This window comes from Ptychodera flava, unplaced genomic scaffold (genome assembly GCF_041260155.1).
Source record: "Ptychodera flava strain L36383 unplaced genomic scaffold, AS_Pfla_20210202 Scaffold_95__1_contigs__length_380228_pilon, whole genome shotgun sequence".
Taxonomy (NCBI): domain Eukaryota; kingdom Metazoa; phylum Hemichordata; class Enteropneusta; family Ptychoderidae; genus Ptychodera; species Ptychodera flava.
This window is the reverse complement of record NW_027248417.1, coordinates 201,170-209,981: the sequence shown is the minus strand read 5'-3', so window position 1 is coordinate 209,981 and position 8,812 is coordinate 201,170.

Here is an 8,812-nt window from a genome sequence, read left to right as displayed (position 1 = left end):
CACTGTACAAATATGGCACGACATCGCTGCTCGGCTCGTACATCGAATGTTGGATGAGCGCGCGATGTAAACAAAGATGGCGCTTACCCTTAACCCGCTCGCAGTTAAGAAAGCGATGCAGAATATGCCTCAAAAGTGTATGGAATAATGCATCGGAAACGACGGGTGCATATATTCTTGATAAAAAAGGAGATGTATGATAATAATTATTACGAAAATACCGCAAAGTAAGCACTCAGACATCAGTGCAACGCATCGCCCGACGCGCTAAACGCGCGCTAATGACTACATGTATGTGTCTTTATACATTCTTTGCGTTATTTTCGTAATAACCTTAACTATACTGAAATAATCTAAAGTAAACAAAACTAAAACTAAACTAAACTAAACTAAACTAAACTAAAATAGTCAGAATAATCTGATGTTTTAGTGATTTGACTTGTTTAGCTACTAAAGCGGAAGTATATCTGACCTGTTGAGTATGTATGTATGTATGTATGTATGTATGTATGTATGTATGTATCTATCTATCTATCTATCTATCTATGTGGGTAGGGAGGGAGGAAGGGAGGGAGGAAAGAGTGTCTGAGTATGCCTGTCTATCTATCTATCTATCTATCTATCTATCTATCTATCTGTCTGTCTGTCTGTATGTCTGTCTATCTTTCTATGGTTGTTATTATTTGATGATAGTGGCAGATATTTGGCAGGTGTAACCAGTAGGATAGCGAATCATAGTATTGCAGGGCAGCTTATCCCAGCTCGTTGGCTAGACAAATTTTACCATTGGGCGATAGCGTAGATTCAAAGGAGGAACACAATGGGAAAGAAATAGATCTGAGAAAACCATTGCTCAGTAGATATGAATGTCACCTTTACATACAAGGAAAAGTGGCTGGTCTGTCGATAGAAATTGTCATTCAGTATTTTAATTGACTGCTTCATGTCAGTGTTTATATCAATATATTTTGAGAAATATCAGCTGTCAGCATTGACATATTAACGTGCCCTCCCGTCTTATTACTGTAAATTATCGACAGAGAAACACATATCATACGTATAGAAGTTGCTTAGAATACTGCTATTTTCCACTTTAACCCTTTGCACCCCAAGGCCCTGGGGTGGAGTTGACATTCGGAAGTACCATCTAGCATGACGTCTGACTTCTTAAATTAACAAAGACTGTCCCCCATACCATTATATTTTTAGGAATCAACATAAAATACTTGTCCCAAAAATATGCAAATTATGGTCACGTGACCTCATTAAGTATTCAAAATGGCCGCCAATATATAAAATATTGTATTTTTTCAACATATTTCTTTATTTTCACAGGAATTCCTCATTAATTCATCATTTTTATCACTAAACCCGTATTCTATTACGTCAGAATGGACTGAGATGAAATTGTGACAAACAATTGAAAAAAACACTGCTATTTTGTATCATTTTTACCTGCTAAGTGTAATGTCAACAAAGGCTCTGTATAAGTGTTAGGTCGTCAAAGCATAATATAACATAACATCCATCACCTAATATTATGAAATATTTCCCACAGTAAGTGTGTATATTTTGAATGACAATGACTCACTTCTCCCGAAAATATGCTAATACTCGTCATGTGACCCTATAAGGTATTCAAAATGGCCACCAACAACATAAATTTATCATTATTTTTACATGTTTTTCCAATTTTCCAGTAAAAGATAATCGATATTGTATCATATCCTAATGCTAAATCACATTTTATAGTCCCATGACCATGGACTTTGATGTAAACTTTATATATTATGATAAACTTTACACAGATTTGATAAACTTTACACAGATTTTCTTGTCTTCACTCATAAGTGAAGAATTACATACAGCGCCGTTGAATTGGGGTCAGATAGGTCAAGGTATCCTATTTTTTAACATCTGACTATTGAATTTATCAAACTTTGTCCACATATCAATATATTTTTGGAATTGTAGTATTTCAATTGCCCCAAAAATATGCCAATACTGGTCACATGACCTCATTAAATATTCAAAATGGCCACCAGTATTCTAAATTTACAATGATTTTCACATATAGCTTCTCTTTCGACTACATTCTAAAGAATTTATCACTTCCCATTTCTCAATTATGTCTAAATGTATATTAGATTCTGCTGTCTACAACTGATGGTTCCAGAAAAATGTTTGTAACATCATTTATATGAACCAATAACAGCTTTGTTCAAATCACAGTGAAAACTAACATTACAATCATTTTACAAAACTCAGAATTTGATTATTCGAGTTTTTTTGCAAACTTCATCCAATATACATGCAAAAACATAAGAATACACAATTTTATTGTAACCAAAAACAATATTTATTGTTCTTCTTTAGAAAAAATATAAAAATAATGTAGCAACGCCCTAAAAATCAGACCAAAACCCTAAAAATGTCACAAGGGAACCATTCTGGATAAGGTGGGTTTTGTGGCATGTACATCATTAGTATAATAAAATTAGGTCTTAGAACACAACACGTCAATGTTGATGATGTCGCTGTCTTTTATCATATTCTGAGCTATACACGTCATCTCCAAGCCTTCCTCTTTCCATCCACCAACAGTAACATTGAAGAGAAAAAAAATACAGAAAGATCTGCAGTATATTGTCTTTTCAAAGTACAGTACTGTATGTAAAACCTACTAAAACTTTCTCAGTTTGTTTTCTCAATTATAGATCTCATACAATAAATATCATTCTGTCTTCCATTGCATTTTGACTGTCAATTCAGACCCCCTTACATGGCGTATTATATTAACCTAGCACTGGTAGCGAGATTTAATTTCGACATCATTATATGCTATTACATTTTTACGTATTCAGAAACCACAAAGCATTTTGAAATACATACAATACCAGCGGATGCTTATAATTATTACAAAATGCGTTAACTAATGTTACAAAATGGTTTTATTACAAAACGCTGATACCCTTATTACAAATCGCGTAAACAATTTTTATTACAAAATGCTGATATCCTTATTACAAAATGCGTAGACCATTTTATTACAAAATGCTGATACCCTTATTACATTTGCGTAAGTTGTTACAAAATGCGTCATATTACAAAATGCCGCAGTACATACCGTACAAAATGGGGCGCCTTTGGGCCGTAGTGAAAAGGCGAAAAAAAACCAAAACAGTTCCTACCACAGTAGGAAGGCATGTACACGAAAACAGCTGCAATATCTGCATCAAATGAAACAGAAAGGAAGAACAGGCAGAAAAAATCGGAACTCCCCCAGCTGCACTCAGACATTACAATCTTTTATGCTATTTTTTTTATTAAACTACTTCATACTTTGTTTAAATGTGTTCAGACCTTTTGTCCAATCACCTCCAACAACGAAAACATTTACACCTGTGTTCACAGCCAGTCAACAATTCCCCTTTTATCGACAAACTTAATTCCATGTCGTGCTTAACAAACGGGCGCGGGCGGTCGACGAACGATGTTCCAAGTTGCGTTGGCCAGGGAGCAGATCCTGCTTGTCAGCCAGAAAACACTTTCACCCTCGCTGTGTCTCTCGCCGACAGAGGCGGCGTATCGGTTTCATCATATCCTCAGTTAAATAAAAGTTTGCCAGTGCATATTCACACTTCAATTTAAATCATTCTATGCGTCTTCACATCCCAAATATTGTACTTTACTTGTTTCGGTTAACAATTTCTCCTGCCCGATGCCGCTGTCCATCGATAAATAGGGACCCATTTCTAAAGCTCACCTTATGACCTTTTTCAAATGCTTCCTTCATTAGCGGTTTTACTTTCATTTCATTCTGAAATCTGCCTCACAGAGGTCGTCTTTTACAAAGACACCCTTTTCCTTCAATTTTTCCTTCTTCATCCATACTTGGCGACGTGTAGTACGTCTCACAAATCTGGTGATAATGTGTCGTGGACCTCCACGTGGTTGACCTGTACGGTGTGCATATTCAACAGCGTCGGCGTCTATATTGAGTTTCTCTTGCAGTAAAAGTTGCAACTTTTCTACAGAGTTTTCTTCTTCAGTTTCCTTAAATGCCACCGAATCTCAAATTAAATCAATGCGTATATCTCTGCATTCTTAGATTTTCCTCCTTTAATTTCTCCGTCTCAGCTTTCGTATCTTTCAGCTCTGCCTCCATACGTCCTAACTGTATCTAAGTTTCTTGGTAGTCGAGGTTATTCACCGCGTCGGCAATTTCGTATATATTTTCTTGCAACTGCGTCTGCTTATCTTCTACTTCATTCAGCCTTCTCAGAGCTGCTTCGAAATCTTTATGTTGTTTATCTGTTTTTCTGTCGAACTTTTGCAGAAGACTGAATACCATTTCAATCGTTACGTTTTCTTCTGTTTGAATTTCTTCTACACTTTCATCGCTCATTTCTTCTTGCATATGTAGACTTAGCGGTGACGTGGCTCCACGCGCTCGAGATAACCTTGGTTCAACTGACTTGCCTGTTTTCTCTTTTCTTCCCTTTTTCTTGTCCACTCTCGGAGGCATTACTGTTTCTGTAAGTTCCATATATGTTCTTAGTCCTAAATTAACCTCTGCTGAAACTCTTTCCGGGTCGGATTCTGCAAATTTGCCATGCAACCGGAGGAGCGTCGAAAAAGACGTCTGGGTTGATCACATGTCCAGCCTCGTTCCCTAGGTGTCTCTTTTGGAGAAAGATTTAGACCACTGTCATGGCCGACTGGTACAAACGTACGTCTCCTAGGTGATGGAAAAACCCCTTAGCTAGTGAAAATAGATATAGACCACTTTAGAAAGATATGGACCACTTTGGAATGATACAGACTACTTTTTTGCCTGGGCTTATAGATCACTTTTAAAAAGATATAGATAATTTTTAAAAAGATATAAATCACTTTTTAAAAGATATGGATCACTTTTTGCCCAGGCTTATTTATCACTTTTAAAAAGATATAGATCACTTTAAAAAAAAAGATATAGATCCCTGTCATGGCCGCCTGATACAAACGTACGTCTCCTAGGTGATGAAAAGACCCCCTAGACTTGTGAAAATAGATGGACTCGATCACTCTGTGCAGGAGCCTGATGTATACGAGTGTTTTTTTCGCGGAGCAGCACAACTTCGAGCCAAACAAGAAATGTAGGAATGTGGCACGTAGGTTATTTGCTTCAGAAGTTGAAAAACATGGGACAGTAGCGCACTACCTGCCCCTGACTTGATGAAGATAAATCCTATGGCCCATTAGGGCTGCAATACCATGGCATTACTTACTATCGATGAGTCATGTGATTTATTACAACAAAACCGATGTTGAATTCTTTACCAAGAAATGTTTCGTCATTAATACCTAATTTTTATGTCAGAGTTTTAAATGACTGGTACATAGCATGTGATAATGTCATTACAAAACGAAATGTAACGCAAAGGTGGAGTAAGAAATATCATATTTTTTACAAGTCACTTATAGGAGAGAATTTGCAGTATGGTTTATACACAGATAGTCAATTTATTGCAATAGACAAAATCACTTGTAAATCCATCTATCGTATTCTCCTACAGCAACAATGTTCTAGCACTGACAAACTTGCAATCGATAAATGGTATTCGTCACTAGGAGTAAATAACTTAAAAACACTTGTTCACAGTCAGATGATTTGGAAGAATATTTATTTATGTACAAGAGAAATTAAATTAAGAGAATTTCAATGGAAATTGCTACATAGGTTATTACCATGTAATAAGTATTTGTATTATTGGAAAAAAATCGATTCTGTGAATTGTAATGTATGTCAGGTTCCCGATTCTTTGGAACATAAATTTTTGGAATGCCGAGTGGCAAAACGTCTTTGGGTAAAAATTTCAATTATCATTTGTAATTTTTTGAGTAAAAATGTGGTTTTGACGAATGTTGACATTATTTTCAATTGTAATGCAGAAAAATGGCTTTGCACAAAATTCAATGGAGAAGTGATCAAACTGTTTATTTTGCTAGGAAAATGGTCCATTCATAAATATTGGCTCGGGGATGGGAAAGTACCCATAGATGTACTTTTCAGACAGGAGTGTGTTTTAAGATATAAGGCTGAGAAAGAATTACGACATGATAGCAAATTTGTAGAAGCTTTTGAAAAAATAATGAAATCTTGCTAATTATTGTAGTTTGCTTTGTACTTTTCAAGTATATTACATTTGCCGTAAGGCATGATCGATGTGAAACTCCTGGCGAATTTTAAATAAAAGATAAAAAAAAAATAAATCCTATGGCTGCCTTTCGAGCTTATCCACAGCAGGGTAGTGATGTACACCGTACGTACGGTCATATTGGATACGAGCGAGTCTCCCGGATTTTGCTGCAAATAGTCCAGTCAATTTAGAATTTAACCTAGGACTAATTGCAACAGAAATTATTTCTTCGCCATGACCTTTGGAAAGGTCTCACTAATGACATATTAAAGGTATAGGAAAATATAAGGAATGCGAAGTGGTTAAATTTACATATATTCAAATTAGCTATAATAGCCTTTAAATGACTGCTATACTCACATTTTGCGCATATAAACTGAATACAAGTGACTTTATTTCATTGCAACACAGATTAGTAAGGTTCAACAAGTTATTTTCTAAATGTCTTGAACAATAAATATCATGCAAATTAGTTTGCATATATTTTGCATATATGCGCAGTTTTTCCATTATTTCAGACAAAATAAATGTTTAAGCTCATATATTAACAATTTTTTCTCTATGGAATTGCCAAGGTTTTGCAAGAATTATCAAAATCCATCCCAAAAAAATGAGGTTGACCTAATTTGCATGCTAATTATTTTAAAATACAAAACGCCCAATTTGCATAATTTACACAAACTGTCCTCTGAATACAATACGACTACAATAGCTTCCATTGACATTTTCTGGTTATTCAGAAATGCAATGAATAAAGAGAAGAGTTTCAGAGCATTACTGTTTAAAAAAAGAGAATCAGAATACTTTCTTTGGATATTCTTCTTTCTTTTACGACGTTAAGGTTATAATGAAAAATCATTGGACGTGTTCAATTTTTGACATCCATTGTCAATAGTTCAGTCATTTTCTCCTACAATATGTTCGATTGCAGTAAATTTTTTGAAGAAATTTTTTTTGCTTTTGTCACTATTTTCAATGGCGATGGAAATATTCAGTTATTAATAAATGGTTCACAACACTTAACAGTTGTGCCTGTGAATCATCTTTCTCATTATTGAACTATCATTGGTATCAATACGAGCATCATTTGAAATACCATGATGGTGGTGGTGATGATAATTGTTATGATGGTCCTTATCATGTCATAAATTTCTTCCTCTTCCTCCCTGTTCACATCTTCCTCTTGGTGGTTCATTTGTTTACAGCCTGAATCATTTAGTTGACAACAGAAAGTCTAGATTTTGCTTTCTGCCTGGGTTATTGAGGCTGCTGTAGTTCATCGTAGAACCCATAATAATGGGGAAGGGTAACTCAATGAAAGCTTTGAAGCAAGGGATGATATATTCGTACCGCGTATCACATCAGATCTTAGATATGCAAGTATCACTCATGGGGCTGTTTTTGTAATGAACTTTCCATTTGCAGATAATTAGACTTTCGTATCATTACCAATAAGATCGATCATTCAAGGAATTGACAGTGTGGCCAATCTGAGGTGAGACTTCCATAAGATTCAAAATACGGAATGACCAATTATATGATAATTTGATATCAAATGTGATATCTAAATTGATAAAGTCGTTAACGGCAGCTTCTGTGATGCAAATGCCTTCACATTTTGGTTTTCTTTTTTCACGGTTTTAAAAATTAGAAAGAAACAGAACGAAAAAGAGTTCCCACTTTACGAACAAGTCAGATTTTTCTCAATTTCCACGTAAAAAATGGAAAAGCAGCAGCATTTGATTGCTTGTTTTGGATAATTTATCGCCAAAATTGTAAATTCCCGAAGTTGCGTTAAATAATTTTAATTTTTCTTTGCATTTGACAATATTGCCATATTTAGACACAAATATACAATTTCCATTTTCACAGAGAAAAATTAATTTTGGTGATGTACATAAAGTTACCTGTTGTGAATGGAATTAAAATGAAGGAAAAATCTGACCAATGAATTTACACATATTAGATACCAGCACACCTCACTAATTTTCTCCGAAATAATTTTCTCTGATGATGAAACGCACCCGTACTTACATTTTTGCAATGAAAAATTGCATGCATCAAATTGCTCAAGGTAGTTTGCAGATTTTTGAAGAAAAAATCCTCTTATACTATTGACTACGAGTATTTTCTCTCATTTTTCGGTATATTTTGCTAGAAATGGATGTTAAATGAAGCAACTCCTCTATTTTGTGCATTTTTTACAAAATTTCTATCCAATAAGCTTGACAGCTGACAAGAATTTACATTTAGAAAGCCCATGGTACATGTACCTTCGCCATCTCAACTTTTGTTCACTTTGAAGTTCAAGTTCAACTTTAGTTGACATTTGGAATCCAACCGTGCCTAAGCTAATTCAACTTTTGTTCACTTTGAAATTCAAGGTCAACAATAGTTGACATTTTGAAGATATCCGTGCCTAAGCTATTTCAACTATCGTTCACTTTGAGTTGAACTTAAGCTAATGTCACCTGTTCACTTTCAAGTGACACAAAATTTACTGATGAGTGTCATGGTTTTACCATATATATATATATATATATATATATATATATTATATATATATATATATATATATATATATATATATATGTGTGTGTATACGGCATCGAGATGCCGTAGCAGTT